The sequence below is a fragment of the Hemibagrus wyckioides genome, linkage group LG14 (genome assembly GCF_019097595.1).
Source record: "Hemibagrus wyckioides isolate EC202008001 linkage group LG14, SWU_Hwy_1.0, whole genome shotgun sequence".
Taxonomy (NCBI): domain Eukaryota; kingdom Metazoa; phylum Chordata; class Actinopteri; order Siluriformes; family Bagridae; genus Hemibagrus; species Hemibagrus wyckioides.
Genome location: NC_080723.1, coordinates 23,730,078 through 23,747,338, shown reverse-complemented (window position 1 = coordinate 23,747,338; position 17,261 = coordinate 23,730,078).

Genomic DNA, 17,261 nt, shown 5'->3' with positions numbered 1-17,261 from the left:
AGTGTGAGACAGGTCAGTAGTTCCTGATAGATGCGAGCTGCTGAAGAGCCCTGAGACTGAAACCGAGCCAAAGCACAGAGCTGTAGCTCAGGAGTGTGTGAGACAGGTCAGTAGTGTGAGACAGGTCAGTAGTGTGAGACAGGTCAGTAGTTCCTGATAGACGCGAGCTGCTGAAGAGCCCTGAGACTGAAACCGAGCCAAAGCACAGAGCTGTAGAGCTGCAGAAATGTCACATGCTCTGGAGACTCGGACCAGAGATTAGATTCTGTCTTATGATTTATTTAGCACTGAATTTCTGTGTGCATTCGCTAAGAGCCTGCTTACTTTATAATGAGTGGAAGAGATATGAGGATGTTTTCAGCCACACATTTCCCTCAGAGGAAGATTTCCTTCGTCAGGAGGTGGAAAGGAGACGAACATGCTAGTCTAGTCACATGTTAGTGGGAATGAACAGAATGATGTTGTGGAAAAATTCCTAAATTACAGTTTATTCTTTTTGAGGCTTGAAAATGAAGAAGATCTGCTGAGTGAATCGATGGTTTCTTATGGTGTAATGTTCTTATACAATGAGAATTTAAATTTTGTGTTTTGATGTTCCACAGCATCAATAAACTAAAAATGTATAAAAAATTCTAAATTTGGTGTCAATACAATTCAGAGCTGAGAGAATCCAAAACTCTTCTTGTTTCAAAAACAACTGGTCCAGAGGGTGAGACAGGTCAGGTGTGTGTGAGACAGGTCAAGAGTGTGTGAGACAGGTCAGGTGTGTGTGAGACAGGTCAGACATGTGTTAGACAGATCAAGTGTGTGAGACAGGTCAGGTGTGTGTGAGAAAGATCAGGAGTGTGAGACAGGTCAGGAGTGTTTGAGACAGGTCAGGAGTGTTTGAGACAGGTCAAGTGTGTGTATGTGAGAAAGATCAGGAGTGTGAGACAGGTCAGGAGTGTTTGAGACAGGTCAAGTGTGTGTATGTGAGAAAGAACAGGAGTGTGAGACAGGTCAGGAGTGTTTGAGACAGGTCAAGTGTGTGTATGTGAGAAAGTTCAGGAGTGTGAGACAGATCAGGAGTGTGTGAGACAGGTCAGGAGTGTTTGAGACAGGTCAAGTGTGTGTATGTGAGAAAGATCAGGAGTGTGAGACAGGTCAGGAGTGTTTGAGACAGGTCAAGTGTGTGTATGTGAGAAAGATCAGGAGTGTGAGACAGGTCAGGAGTGTTTGAGACAGGTCAAGTGTGTGTATGTGAGAAAGTTCAGGAGTGTGAGACAGATCAGGTGTGTGTGAGACAGGGCATGTGTGTGAGACAGGTCAGGAGTATGTGAGACAGGGCATGTGTGTGAGACAGGTCAGGAGTATGTGAGACAGGGCATGTGTGTGAGACAGGTCAGGAGTGTGTGAGACAGGGCATGTGTGTGAGACAGGTCAGGAGTATGTGAGACAGGGCATGTGTGTGAGACAGGTCAGGAGTGTGTGAGACAGGGCATGTGTGTGAGACAGGTCAGGAGTATGTGAGACAGGGCATGTGTGTGAGACAGGTCAGGAGTATGTGAGACAGGGCATGTGTGTGAGACAGGTCAGGAGTATGTGAGACAGGGCATGTGTGTGAGACAGGTCAGGAGTGTGTGAGACAGGGCATGTGTGTGAGACAGGTCAGGAGTATGTGAGACAGGTCAGGAGTGTGTGAGACAGGGCATGTGTGTGAGACAGGTCAGGAGTGTGTGAGACAGGGCATGTGTGTGAGACAGGTCAGGAGTGTGTGAGACAGGGCATGTGTGTGAGACTGGGCATGTGTGTGAGACAGGTCAGGAGTGTGTGAGACAGGGCATGTGTGTGAGACAGGTCAGGAGTGTGTGAGACAGGGCATGTGTGTGAGACAGGTCAGGAGTGTGTGAGACAGGGCATGTGTGTGAGACAGGTCAGGAGTGTGTGAGACAGGGCATGTGTGTGAGACAGGTCAGGAGTGTGTGAGACAGGGCATGTGTGTGAGACAGGTCAGGAGTGTGTGAGACAGGGCATGTGTGAGACACCTTTCTTGTTTCAACACAACCTCAGTGATGTGTGTGTATTAGGGTGCCAATACTTCTGGAGCTGACTCTGTTTGTATATAATCCACTGAGAACTGCTGACAGTGAAGCTGGGTTAAAGTTGTGTATAGAACTGTCTCTGGGGTTAAAGAGTCAGATGATGAGTGCTGAGAGAAATCTACAACTTTAACTGAAATCCATTTATTTGAATAAATTTTTAAAATATTTCTTTTAATTATTTATAATATTTTATTCAGAAAAACAGAGCAGTTTCTTAATAAACATGGTGATGTAAAGCTGTAATAATGTGCATATTAATCATTTATTAAAAGAAGCTCTGGGAGTTTTCTTCTGCTCAAATAAATCAGAAGGATTTTTCTCATCTTTATTTTCTTCATCTTTATTTTCTTCATCTTTATTTTCTTCATCTTTATTTTCTTCATCTTTATTTTCTTCATCTTTATTTTAATAAAACATTAGCTTGTGTGTTTCCCAGATTCTGTGTGAGGCTTCAGAGCCAGCGCAGGTTCCTGTTCTCAGCAGTGAGAGAAAGAGAAACTCACATTAGCATGAACCGCCAGGAGGAAGTGTCTATTAATATCTCCAGACCTTTATCTGATCAGAACAGCAATCAGGGATAACACTGAATCCTGCCCTTCTTTCACACTCTACATTCCTAAATTCCTACATTATATTACCAAAAGTTTTGGGACACCCCTCCAGATCATTGAATTCAGGTGTTGTTTTTCAGGGGTTGGGCTCGGCCCCTTAGTTCCAGTGAAAGGAACTCTTAATGCTTCATCCCCCTTTGTGGGAACAGTTTGGGGATGACCCCTTCCTGTTCCAACATGACTGCACACCAGTGACCAAAGCAAGGTCCATAAAGACATGGATGAGTGAGTTTGGTGTGGAGGAACTTGAGTCCTGACCTCAACCCCATAGAACACCTTTGGGATGAATTAGAGTGGAGACTGTGAGCCAGACCTTCTCGTCCAACATCAGTGCCTGACCTCACAAATGCGCTTCTAGAGGAATGGTCAAAAATTCCCATAAACACACTCCTAAACCTCGTGGAAAGCCTTCCCAGAAGAGCTGAAGCTGTTCTAGCTGCAAAGGGCGGGACAACTCCATATTACATTCATGTGCATGTAAAGGCAGATGTCCCAAAACTTTTGGTGATATAGCGTATCAACAGCTCTGATTGGATAAATCCAGCATGTGAGCGCTTTAAATAACGACTCGTCTCACGCTTTCACTTTTATCAGTGAGGAGAAAAGTTCAGGTCTGTGCTTCTGCAGCCGAGCAGTTTCTGTTATCTCTCACAGCTTTTTTTGCTCTGTTGAAGTTGATCATGAAGTCGATCAGATGTTCATTTGTTGATATCTTCAGAGTGTCGTATTTCCTCCTCACTACTTCTGTGATCTTCAGTGTTTTGCCACCTGACTGTATCTACCAATTTTTTTTTTTTACCTTTACGTGTTTAAGTGTCACTAAGTCCCGGTTTTCACCTGATATGAGGTTTTCTAACGCTGCTCACTTTCTGATTGGGTGTCTGTTGCTAAGCAATCAGCCGTAACATTCTAACAGGATTTTGATTACTTTCCATTTCATACCAAATAAATTCGCCTCATTGATAAAAATCAGGTATAATAACATTATTATAACAGTATTATAACAGTGTTTCAAATGTATTATTTAAAAAAAATTAAATAAAAAATTAAATAAAAATAAAATAAAATAAAACAACCACTATAATAAATAAATAAATAAATAAATAAATAAATAAATAAATAAATAAATAAAATTAAACAACCATTATAAAAAAAATTAAGTAAATAAATAAATAAATACTGAGAGAAGTATTTAATTTTGATGACCAAAATATTTTACATTTTACTAACTAACTAACTAACTATAATTATAAACAAAGAACTGACTAATTAAGTAAATAAAAAAATCTTCAAAAAGATAAATATGATAAATTTATCTCACTTCAAATATTTGGAAAGTAATTTGTGATTTTTATTGTAGATCATTGCAGATGATTGTAGTTTATTGTAGTTAGAAAGTTTGCAGTACTGATAAAGGCGACTAGTTTCACATCAGGATCATGTTAAGCAATCTCAAATTCCTGAACTCAGCCTCAGTTAAATGCTGGTCATAAATATTGGCACCCATCTGTCCATGCCTCTGTCCACAGAGTCTTCTGCTGTACAGCGTGGTCACTCTGGCTCTGCAGTTCCTCTTCTTCAGGCTCTTATGCCTCGTCTCTGCTTTTCTTTCAGCAAATTGAATATGAAACATGAAACACGCATGTTTGAGTTTCTGAATTTAACGAACACGCCTCCAGCATTTCTGCTTCCTGTCGTGTGGGAAATTGGCAAGATTTTTATTCAGGTTTTTTTTTTTTGCCGGTGGGAAACGTCGAGCGATAATTCACAAACATGAAGGCAGGCGAGGCGTCTCTGCAGGAGCACTGATGCGGCTGTGTGTGTGTGTGTGTGTGTGTGTGTGTGTGTTTATGAGAAAACTGAGATGACTTTTAGTAAATCTTCAAGGATTCCCAAGCACTCCATCCTGATTCTGTGTGGCATCCGCATAAAACCCCCGCCTTTGATCTTTATTATTCATGTTCCTCTCAAAGGACGTCTCTCTCTGCCTTTCTTTTGGATTTTTCTTTTTTTTTTCTTTTTTTCTTCTTCGTCTCTTAATCTTTCAGGATGCGAGTCTGTAAAAAGGACGCGGAATGAAACGTCTTCAGGAGCAGGAACAATTCCGCGGTGATTTGAAGAACCACATTGTACCTTTTATCTGTTTAGAGATACCTTTAATGATGTGGAAACAAGTCAGTAGCTCCTGTTCTCACTGACGTTATAGCAGCTATAAACGCTCGTTCCCCCACCAGCTGAACTTTATTCTCTCTCCTGAAGTTCACAAGACAGAAAATCTCAGCTAAATTCCTCTGTCCTGGGGATAAATAAATAAAACTTTAAGTTGCAGCTGTACCTCTAACTGTTTCACAGCACTGACACTGGACACATGTTACATAAACACATTTCTCCTGATCGAAAACTTCACCACATCAACACTCAGTTCATGTGAAGGAGCTGTTGCTATAGTAACCATAGAAAACTCATCAACAACCAACTCCTGACCAATCAGAATCCAGAATCCAGAACCCAGAGCTCCACAGTGCTGTGGGATGAAACTCTTTAGAGCACAGGATGATGAGTCAGGAGTGTGTGTGTGTATAAAGCTTCATCCTGTCAGAATGAGTGGTGTCTGTAATTAAGGTGCTGTTTGTAATCATTTGAAGCTGCAGTTAAGTATTATTTCTTCATTACAGTGAGAAGGTCAGGTGTCATTTATCACACGGGAAAATTGTCGAGCTTGTGTACATTTCTGTGGAAGAGATTTGCTGAGTGTTGTGGGCGTGGCTCTATGTAAATGAGCTGTGACATGAAGGCACTTGGTAGTTTACTGCATGTAACATGTTCATGAAGAAAATGTGAAAATTGAGATGGGAGTTTTCACACACTGAGCAGTGTCAGGAACAGCCGGACAGTTCCCTGCAAGGCCCAGAGAGGGCGCTAGCAGGCGGACCTCGGAAGCCCGCTCGTGTGTGTCTATTTTGTTTTACCCTGCCTATTGTTTTCTATCCTGTTGTGCCACCTGTTCCTAATTAACCACAATGTGTAGCCATATATATATAGGGATCCTGGTGTTGTCAATGTTTAACTGTGGTTACTATGTCAACTTTTGTTTTGTTTGCCATGTTTAGTTAAGTTTGGGTTTTGTTTTATCGTGTTATGTATAGAGTTCGGTTTGTCTTCCTCATGTCTTGTGTTTATGTAAATAAAGCAGCGCTTCACTGAATCCTGCGTATGGGTCTGATTTCCATGGTGTGGATTTGTGCTGGTCAAATTCAAATTCAAATTTTATTAATCTGACAAAGCTGTAAATGATCAGGGACTTTCAAATATGATCTACATTTAACCACGCCCACAACACTTACATTTAACCACGCCCACAACAACACTTACGTTTAACCATGCCCACAACAAAATTTACATGTAACCACGAGCGCAATAACATTTACATTTAACCACACCAATAACAGCATTTACATTTAACCACACCCACAATAACATTTACATTTAACCATGCCTACAACAACATTTACATTTAAACACACCCACAACAGCATTTACATTTAACCACACCCACAATAGCATTTACATTTGACCACACCCAAAATAACTTTAAAGTTTAGTCACTCCCACAATAATATCTGTATTTAGCCACGCCCACAATAACATTTATATCTAGTCATGCCCACAATAACATTAACATTTAGTCGGCCACAGTAACAGTTATATTTAACCACACCCACAATAACATCTATATTTAGCCACAGCCATAATTGTATTTGAATGTAACCATGCCTATAAGAAAACTTGCATTTAACCACACCCATAACAGCAGTTATATTTAACCATACCCAAAATAACATCTATATTTAACCTCACCCATAATAACATTTAAATGTGACCATGGCAACAATGACACATTTAGCCACGCCCACAATAACAATCACATTTAACTATGCCTTTAAGAACATTTACATTTAACTGTGTCCACAATAACATTTATATCTAGCCACACCCACAACAACATTCACATTTAGCCATGCCTATAACAACATTTACGTTTAGTCACACCCACAATAACATTTAAATTTGACCATCTACATTTATCCACACCCATAATAATATTTACCTTCGAACATTCTCATTACAAAATTTACCTTCAGCCACGCCTAAAATAAAATTTGCATTTACCCACACCCACAATAAAATTTACATGTAGCCACGCCTCCAATCAAATTCACATTTCCACAATAGTAAATCTGACATTTAGCTATAATAAGCTATTTCCAATAAATAAAAACTGATTGACATCGAAACAAAGAAATGACAAATCAGTGACTTGGATTTAATCTGGAATCTCTTTCTTTCATGTCATTAATATAAAATGGCTGAGAACAAAAACTCATTAACGAGTCTCCTTATACGAATTTCTGAGTCTGAAAAGTAGGACAGTATTTTTCACAGTTAAAGGGATTTTCAGGAATAGCGCATATCGATTTACAAATAAACTCGTTTGTATCCAGTTTGATGAACGAGGCCCGGAGTAACTCCAAATCTTTTCTAATGAGCTCTGTGAGAAGTCCTTCTTTAAAAATCTCTTCACACACCTTCTGTGCAGCTCGGAAGTCTCTGAACCAGTGAGTACGCTCCTCTCTCCACATCGACTCGCGACGCCGCTGCATATTTAACACTACATGCAAGGCTACCTGATTAAAATCCTTACACCATATCATGCTGGAAATCAACTGGGGAAATGGCTGCCCGAGTGCATGTAGGCTAACGCGCTAATTGGGGCTCCTGCTGTAACTTAAACTTTTGTTCTGTTTTGCTAATTATTAAATGGCGAGGGCGCAGCCGCTGCGGGGCTCAAGCCTGAAAACCCCAGCAGTGTAAACGATCTGCAACTCAGCACTGCTAATTAATAAATCCCTTAATTAGCTCTGTCAAGGGCGAAGTAGGCATTTCAAGGGGAAAGTTTCACATGCTAATGGACTCGTATGTTTCTACGAAGCGGCAGGAACAGATGTTCCAGTGTGTGTGTGTGTGTCTGTGTGTGTGTGTGTGTGTGGTAATGTGTTTCGATCCTCAAGAGAAAATAATGCTGTGCACAATGGAACAGGAGGCTATTAAAGTCTGAGTACAGGTGCTTTAACCAAAGTTTTCTTCTTCTTCTTCTTCTTCTTCTTCTTCTTCTTCTTCTACGTCTTCTTCTTCTTCTTCTTCTTTAATAAATCCAGTCCAAAGTCAGCAACAATATAAAACCACCTGCCTAATATTGGAGTTCTCCTGGTGCTACAAGAAACAGCTCTGTCTCATCGAGACATAGACCCCACAAGACCTCTGAAGGTGTGCTGTGGTTTCTGGAACCGAGATGTTAGCTGCAGATCCTTTATTTTATCAGACTGGATTGTCCAGCATGTCCTACAGAAACTTGATCAGATTGAGATCTGTTGAATTTGGAGGTCAAGTCAACACCTTGGTCTGTTTGTCATGTTCCTCAATCCATTCCTGAACAGTCTTTGCAGTGTGAATGAGCACCATGAAAATGTGAACTTGTTCTGCAGCAGTGTTCATGCAGTGATGTCCACATGAATGTCAGGAACATTGGTTTCCCAGCAGAACATTACCCAGAGCATCACACTACCTCCAACAGCTTACCTTCTTCTCATAGTGCATCCTGCCCCCACACAAACACACACACACAGGGTGCATATAATGTAAAATAAAACATCAGACCAGGCCTCCTTCTTCCATTGCTCCATGGTCCAGTTCTGTTGCCCATTGTCCAGGACTCTGCATGGTCACTCTGATGCTCTGCAGTTACAGATCTCCATACGCAGCCAGCTCTGATGCTCTGTGTGATCTGACTCCTTTCTATCAGAGCCACTTTTTCAGCAGCTCTTCTGTCGCACATCAATGAGCCTTGGACACTCAGGAGGACACTCACCACCCATTGCTTCACCCACCACTTATTCTTCCTTGGAGCACTTTTGGTAGGAACTAAACACTGCAAAGCAGGAACACACCAAGACCTGCTGTTTAGGAGAAGCTCTGTCCCAGTCATCTACACACCACAATCTGTCCCCAGTCAAAGTCACTTAGGTTCTTACGCTTACCTTTTTTTCCTGCTTCTAAAACTTCAAGCTTTGAGAACTGAGTGTTCAGGAGATAATCAACGTTCCTCACTTCACTTGTCAGTGGTTTTAATGTTAGAATAAAAAAAACAGAAAACAAACACAACTCCAGTCTGAGCTCCAGGTAAGCGTGGAGGAAAAAGTGTGTCGTGGTTAATTAAAGATTATTCGTTTGGAAAGGATCCAAAAACTGCTCGTGTTTATCACATCAGGATCACTGCGTCCTTGATGAATCGGCATGAATTCTTTATCACTATAGTAACCATACCGAAAAAACCTCATTAGCATGCAGCTGGCGCAGCCTGGCTTTCTCGTTGACGTCTCAGCATTTCAGTTCATTACCACACGCCGGGGTTAAGAAGAAAAGCTCAGATGTGAAGGAAAGTGTGAGAACTCCTTCAAACTGATCTAAAGAAATGTCAGCCACCTGCTGCCCGAGTCTTCAGGATTTCTTCCACACACTGAATAAAAAGCTCATTTGTCTCATGTACACTTCTGACGCCCCGGAGGAAACGGCCTTATGACTCTGATCCGGGGGTTTTACTGATACTGCGCTCGGAAAAATAAAGAGAAACAGCTGTGAAAGTGTCTGATTTTACAGATTAGTGTTTCACTTTGTTCAGCACTATGGAGCTGTGCCGAATAATCCCATCACTACAGAACAAAAACGCTCTGTGGTCACGTGACGGAGGGAAGAAAACACACAGCGGACTACAAACATGGCCACCAAAGACAACACAGAACTCTGTGAGGGTCACTTTCTCACCCCTGCACTGAAGCACCCGCATTTACTCAGTTGTGAAGTAACACACAGTAACAAAATGACTGTCTGGTGGTCCAACGGCAGGGTCCCATGATCTCACCTGGGTTCGATTTATGGGCAGGAAACTGACCCCGTCTCTTAAAGGTTAACTCTCCGTGCTTGAGGTTTCCCACTCCTGAGCTCCCAGTGCTATGAGTTCCCAGTGTTCCCACATCTTCTTTCCGGATCTGCCTGATCCATCCAGATGCTCTACCCCTGGTTGGAGTCTTGTCGCTTGGTGGTGCTCACTGCTGCTGGGGACAGATCTGCATGGACAGCCTGTGACCCAGGGGACTGCTGTGGAGAGAACCACTTGGAGACTATCACACCGCCTCTGAACTCCCGCTGCATCAGTCAGCTTTTCCATTCAGGAAGGAACTAAATCTATAACGACCTCAGAATCTGACCTATTAGTTCATCAAAGTTGCTGTTATAGAAAGGACATTATTTGGTTACATTTACATTATTTCCTGTCCAGTGTCACCCAAATGAGGATGAGGTTCCCTTCTGAGCCTGGTTCCTCTCAAGGTTTCTTCCTCAGATCATCTCAGGGAGTTTTTCCTCACCACCTTCACCTCAGGCTTCTCATTAGGGATAAATGTTAGAGATGAATAATAACGTGACTTTAAACTTTATTATTTTTATTTTATGTTTCTTATCCTCTGTAAAGCTGCTTTAAGACAATGTCCATTGTTAAAAGCTCTATACAAATAAAATAGAATTAAATTGAAGTGAACTGAACAGAATTGAAAAGAATTGAAGGGAAGTGAATTGAAGTGAATTAAATAGAAAGACATTACCTGTGTGTCTGCACTGGGAGGAGATTAAAAGAAGAATCCTGTGTTTCACCAATTCAAGTAAAAAAAAGAAAAAAAAGAAGCCCAAATCTATAAATCACAAAAAGACTCCTCAGGCAGCAATCACAGAAAAAAACCAAAAAAACCCCTTAAATCCTGGAGGAACTGAACAGTGTGTCTCTAGACAAGATCACCTGACTTTACAGAAGCCTTTATTTCTCACATTTACATTACCGCACAGTGAAGGTCTTTCTACGTATATCTCAACCATGATGCAGTACCCCTGGAGCAGAGAGGGTTAAGGGCCTTGCTCAGGGGCCCAACAGTGGCAGTTTGGTGGTGCTGGGGCTTGAACCCTGATCCTCCAATCAACAACCCAGAGCCGTAACCACTTGAGCTACCACTTTTTCACATAGATGATGAAATGAAGTAAACTCTCAGCTGTTGGTCACATGACCTCACAGCCCATAACGTCATTTGTTAACAATCATGTGTAATATAACGTTCATGATCGATGTTTAAGGTAGATTAGACGATCGGTGTTTACTGCTAATTGAGAAAGAAACAAAAAAACAGATAAATAAATACAAAAAAAAAATTTTTACAAACAAATTTTTACAAACAATTTAAAAAAAAAAAAAAATTTTCTGTAAAGCTTTTTGCAAAAGGTTGCACTGAAAATAGAAAACACTATGTGTTAAATTACAAACATTTCCAATGATTTATTTCCATTTTCCAAAAAACAGCCTTCAGCTTACTCTAATTGTAGACAATGTGTGTGTGAAAGGGTTAAATAATCCATTATTAATGAAAACATGGTGGGATGGATACACCAGACAATCGCCCACACACCCACACACACTTGTGTTTTAACTCCTGCTGTAATTAAATCAGTGTGTTAACGCAGGAACACGTGACACGTGTCTGCATCTTTAAAATGCCTGACTTATCCTGTGATTAAGAAATATTTGGCTGCAATTTGTCGACAGTTAATTATCATCTCGTCTCGTCTGGGCTTTATTAATTAAACATCTGTCACTTTCCCTTTGTCCTGAAGTGCTTTCCTTCAATTTGCGAAGGATTTTAATTGCATTTATTGAAAAAGCATCATTCTGATTGACGGCTCGTAAAAACATAAACACGCTGGGCGCAATCACGAGCCGTGTTCATGCATAGTGTAGTTCTAAACACACACACACACACACCCACACTGGATGTACATCACAGAGGTTTTTTATCGCTGTTGTCCACAAAAGCATTCTGAAAGCTGACTTGATCACTCGTTTTTATCACATCACTCACACACAGACGTTTGAGGATTGTGACGGAAAAAAAACAAAACTAATTATAAAAACCGCATATATAATTAAAACATTTACAATAACGAGAACATGCTCTCTCTTGTTGATAAAAACTTGTGTTTTTTCCACATGTTAATTGTTTTAAGTGACTGGTGAATTTGTGTGTGTGTGTGTGTGTGTGTTAGTTGTTTCTTCAAACTCAGTCATTGAAGTCACTCAGCTTCCTAGTCCCACCCCTTAATCCACCTGATTTGTTGCTATGGTTACATCTCCTAGCTAGGTTTCACTCAGCAGTGCAGCAATACAGCTTCAATCTCACCATATTGCTGCAGTATCACACACACACACACACACACACACACATTGCAGAGGTTAAATCTCAGACAGTGGGATCTTTAGCTGTTCGGAACCAGTTACTAGCTAACCTGCTAAACACCGACATCATCAGAATCACTTTTATTGCCAAGTACTGTAGGATTTACATATACAAGGAATTTGTCTTAGTGTGCTGGTGCATAGTAAACAAATAAGTAATAAGGAAGAAGAAGCATAATTTTACACACAAACTAGAAGCTATAAGGCTATGTATAAACGTTGAGATATAGCAACAGTTTAGAAAACAAGAAAATTAAAACAAGAATAACTACACTAACAGTATATTAGTGCAGGATGTGCAAAAAGTCCAGTGCAAATGCTACATACCGTGAAATTGGGACAATACTGTACAATAGTGTAGGATATACAGAGTGAACCAGTGCAGGTATGAGGTAGTAATGTGTAGTGTATCAGTCCGAGTTGTGTGTATTAACGTAACAACAGAAAAGTGAAGTTGTTTGTTATTGTTCAGAGTGGCGAGTAAGTGACCATGTAGGGTCCTGGATGTTGTTAATGAGGCCAGTAGCGGATGGAAAGAAACTGTTTTTGTGGCGTGAAGTTTTAGTCTTGATGGACCGCAGTCTTCTGCCAGAGGGGAGTGCCTCAAAAAGATTGTGTCCAGGGTGAGAGGGGTCGGCCACAATCTTAACTGCCCGCTTCAGGGTCCTGGAAGTGTAGGCAGAGGAGGCAGATTGCAGCCAATCACATTCTCAGCAGAGCGAATGACCCTCTGCAGCCTACTTTTGTCCTTAGCAGTGGAAGCAGCGTACCAAATGGTGATGGAGGAGGTGAGTATAGACTCAATAATACTGGTGTAGAAGTGCACCATCATTGTCCTTGGAAGGTTAAACTTCTTTAACTGTCTCAGGAAGTACATCTGCTGTTGAGATTTTTTAATCAGTGAGTTGATGTGTAACTCCCACTTGAGGTCCCAGGTGATGATGGTTCCCAGGAAGTGGAAGGAGTCAACAGTACTGACTGGTGGGTCACACAGGATGATAGAGGTGAGTGGGGCAGGGTTCTTCCTGAAGTCTACCATACTGTTTTCACAGCGTTGAGCTCAAGGTTCATCAGGTTCATCAAATCATCAATACTATTTATTTATACATTTATTTTCCCATGTTTGTTTGTTTATTTATTTATTTATTTTTCCACATCTATTTATATTACACAGTTCATTTCATTTAATTCATTTATTCTCCCATGTTTATTAATTAATTAATTCATTTTTCTACATCTATCTATTTTAAATGATTCATTTTCACCTGATTCTTCAAACGATTCATTTACTACACAGACACACACACACACACACACACACAGATGTGCAGAGGTTAAATCTCAGACACTGGGATCTTTAGCTGTTCAGAACCAGTTACTAGCTAACCTGCTAAACACCGACATCATCATCATTTTTTTTCATTTTAGTTAAAGTCAGAGAGAATAGTGCATTAGCTTTTGCTAGCTTAGCTTTCTCACTAGATTAGCTTTTACTTGCTAGAGTAATATTAAGGCTTTAGCTTTCTCTCTTTTGTTTAGCTTTCACTTGCTAGATTATCTTTCTGTCTTTAGATTAGTTTTCTGTCTGTAGAGTAGCTTCTATTCAGCAGATTAGCTTTCTTTCTTCAGATTAGCATTGAGGCCTTAGATTAGCTTTCGCTCAGTAGATTAGCTTTCACTCAGTAGATTAGCTTCCAGGTGTTAGTTTGGCTTTCTTTGTTTAGAATAGCTTTCAGGCGTTAGATTCTTTTTCACTCAGTAGATTAGCTTTCACTCTTTAGAAGCTTTCTGATTATTTAATGGTATTCCTCTATTTGATTTCTCTGTCTCTGAAGTGAGGATGAGGGAACAAGTGATTTTCTTCAGCAGATTTTTATTCAGTGTGTGGAGGACGTACCGAAGTAAGGAGACGATCCAGGCAGCAGGTGGCTAACGCTTTTCAGAGTGTCTGAGGATTTTGTGTGCATCTCTCTCTCCTGCTTGTCTGAGCTTCTCCTTTTAACCCCCGCATGTGGTAATGAAATGAAATGTGGAGACTTCGGGGAGAAGCTGAAGCCGTTTCTACATGGTAATGAGGGAGGTTTCCCCACAGTGAATACAGCAATAAAGAATTCACATCGTATTGTCAAGGACACAGTGATCCACCTCAGGAGCTGCAGAACACACAGCAACTAAACAGGACAAGTGTAAACACAGGGAAGTGAAGGGGGCGTGGCCTAGGTGTTAGTCTCAGTGAAGGATGCGTGGCCTCTGTACCTGTCAGTCTCGGTGAAGGAGGTCTGGCCTCTGTACCTGTCAGTCTCAGTGAAGGAGGCGTGGCCTCTGTACCTGTCAGTCTAAGTGAAGGGGGTGTGGCCTCTGTATCTGTCAATCTCAGTGAAGAGGGCATGGCCTCTGTACCTGTCAGTCTCATTGAAAGAGGTGTGGCCTCTGTACCTGTCAGTCTAAGCGAAGGAGGCAAGGCCTCTGTACCTGCCAGTCTCAGTGAAGGAGGTGTGGCCTCTGTACCTGTCACTCATCATGAAGGAGGCGTGGCTTCTGTACCTGTCAGTCATCGTGAAGGAGGCGTGGCCTCTGTACCTGTCAGTTCCATGATGTGTTTGTGCCTCTGTTCAATTTGTTCTATACTAAAGCATTTGGAGCTTTTGGAATAATTTTCTAAGCTGTGTGTGTGTGTGTGTGTATGTGTGTGTGATGTTCTGAGTATCGTATCTGTATTGATCAGTGTATCTGAAACTAATCCATGTAATGTGTGTTAAATCTTTTAACACATGGTTAGTGGATGATGGGATCAGGTCACTTTTATACAGAACGATCATCAGGACTCAGTGAAGAAAAAAGAGGACTGGATCAGCGTTCACATCACGCCCTCTATCAGCTACAAAACATTCCCCTGAGGACACTAATGATCCTTACCGCAGATTAAACACCAACAGGAGGCTTCTGAACCACAAACAACAAAAATCCAAAGTCATGGGGCTCAGACTGAAACCAAGAAGAACGAATAAGAACAAGAATAAAGAACCCTTAATTTACTCAGATTTTTAGACATGATTCCTTTAATTTTGGGTGATTCTTTCATTCAACATGATTCTCTTATTTTCACATGTAATTTTTCACATTTGATTCATTTATTTCCACGTTATTTATTTATTTATTTATTTATTTATTTATTTATTTATTTCACATTTATTTATTTTACACACGATTCATTTTCACATCTGATTCTTCACACATGATTCATTTATTTTTTACATGTGATTCTTTAAACGATTCATTTATTCCACATCTTCACACATGATTCATCTACTACTCACCTACAGTGAGGGTAAAAATGATTTGATCCCCTGCTGATTTTGTACGTTTGGCCACTGACAAAGAAATGATCAGTGTGTAATTTTAATGGTAGGTTTATCTGAACAGTGAGAGACAGAATAACAACAAAAAAATCCAGAAAAACACATTTCAAAAAAGTTCTTCATTGCTTTGCATTTTATTGAGTGAAATAAGTATTTGACCCCTTTGCAAAACATGACTTAGTACTTGGTGGCAAACCCTTGTTGGCAATCACAGACATCAGACATTTCTTGTAGTTGGCCACCAGGTTTGCACACATCTCACATCTCAAGGAATTCGGGCCCACTCCTCTTTGCAGATCCTCTTCAAGTCATTAAGGTTTTGTGGCTGACCCTTCAGCTCCCTCCACAGATTTTCTATGGGATTAAGGTCTGGACACTGGCTAGGCCACTACAGGACCTTAATGTGCTTCTTTTTGAACCACTCCTTTGTTTCCTTGGCCGTATGTTTTGGGTCATTGTCAGGCTGGAATATCCATCCACGACCCATTTTCAATGCCCTGGCTGAGGGAAGGAGGTTCTCACTCAAGATTTAACGGTACATGGCTCCGTCCATCGTCCCTTTGATGCGGTGCAGATGTCCTGTCACCTGGGGATGGTGTACTTGGGGTCATAGGCAGCATTCCTCCTCCTCCAAACACGGCGAGTTGAGTTGATGCCAAAGAGCTGGATTCTGGTCTCATTTGACCACAACACTTTCACCCAGATCTCCTCTGAATCATTCAGATGTTCACTGGCAAACTTCAGATGGTCCTGTACATGTGCTTGTTCTTTAGCAGGGGGACGTTGTGGGCGCTACTGGATTTCAGTCTTTCACGGTGTAGTGTGTTACCAATTGTTTTCTTGGTGACTGTGGTCCCAGCTGTCTTGAGATCATTGACAAAATCCTCCAGTGTAATTCTGGGCTGATTCCTTGCCGTTCTCATGATCATTGAAACTCCATGAGGTGAGATCTTGCATGGAGCCCCAGACGGAGGAAGATTGACAGTCCTTTTGTGTTTCTTCCATTTGGGAATAATCTCACCAACTGTTGTCACCTTGGCGATGGTCTTGTAGCTCATTCCAGCCTTGTGTAGGTCTACAATCTTGTCCCTGACATCCATGGACAGCTCTTTGGTCTTGGCCATGATGGAGAGTTTGGAATCTGATTGATTGCTTCCTTCTGTGGACAGGTGTCTTTCTTACAGTTAACGAGCTGAGATTAAGATCACTCCCCGAGAGTGCTCCTACTGTAATCTCAGCTCCTTACCTGTATAAAAGACACCTGGGAGCCAGAAATCTTTCTGATTGATAGGGGATCAAATACTTATTTCACTCAATAAAATGCAAATCAATGTAGAACTTTTCTGAAATGTGTTTTTCTGGATTTTTTGTTGTTATTCTGTCTCTCACTGTTCAAATACACCTACCATTAAAATTACACACTGATCATTTCTTTGTCAGTGGGCAAACATACAAAATCAGCAGGGGATCAAATCTTTTTCCCCTCACTGTATAATAATATTATCCTGGTGTCACACGTGCAACTTCAGAGCACATTCATCACGTGATCACTTTTTACTCATACCTGAAGTGAGTGTGACTTTATTCTGTAAGGGAATAGAATTTAATCAGAGCTTTTTAATTCAGATTCACCTTTTTAATGCAACAAACGCCCTTATTTCATATTTATGAGTATTTATATTCTTTGATGCATTTGAACAAGCGAGTCGTCTCAGAGCAATTAGCTGTTCAGAGCAATTAGCAGATAAACTTCTTTAAATGTTAATATTTAAATATTGTTCGCTTTCTCGACTTGAAAACATTCTGATTCAGCAGTACTGCA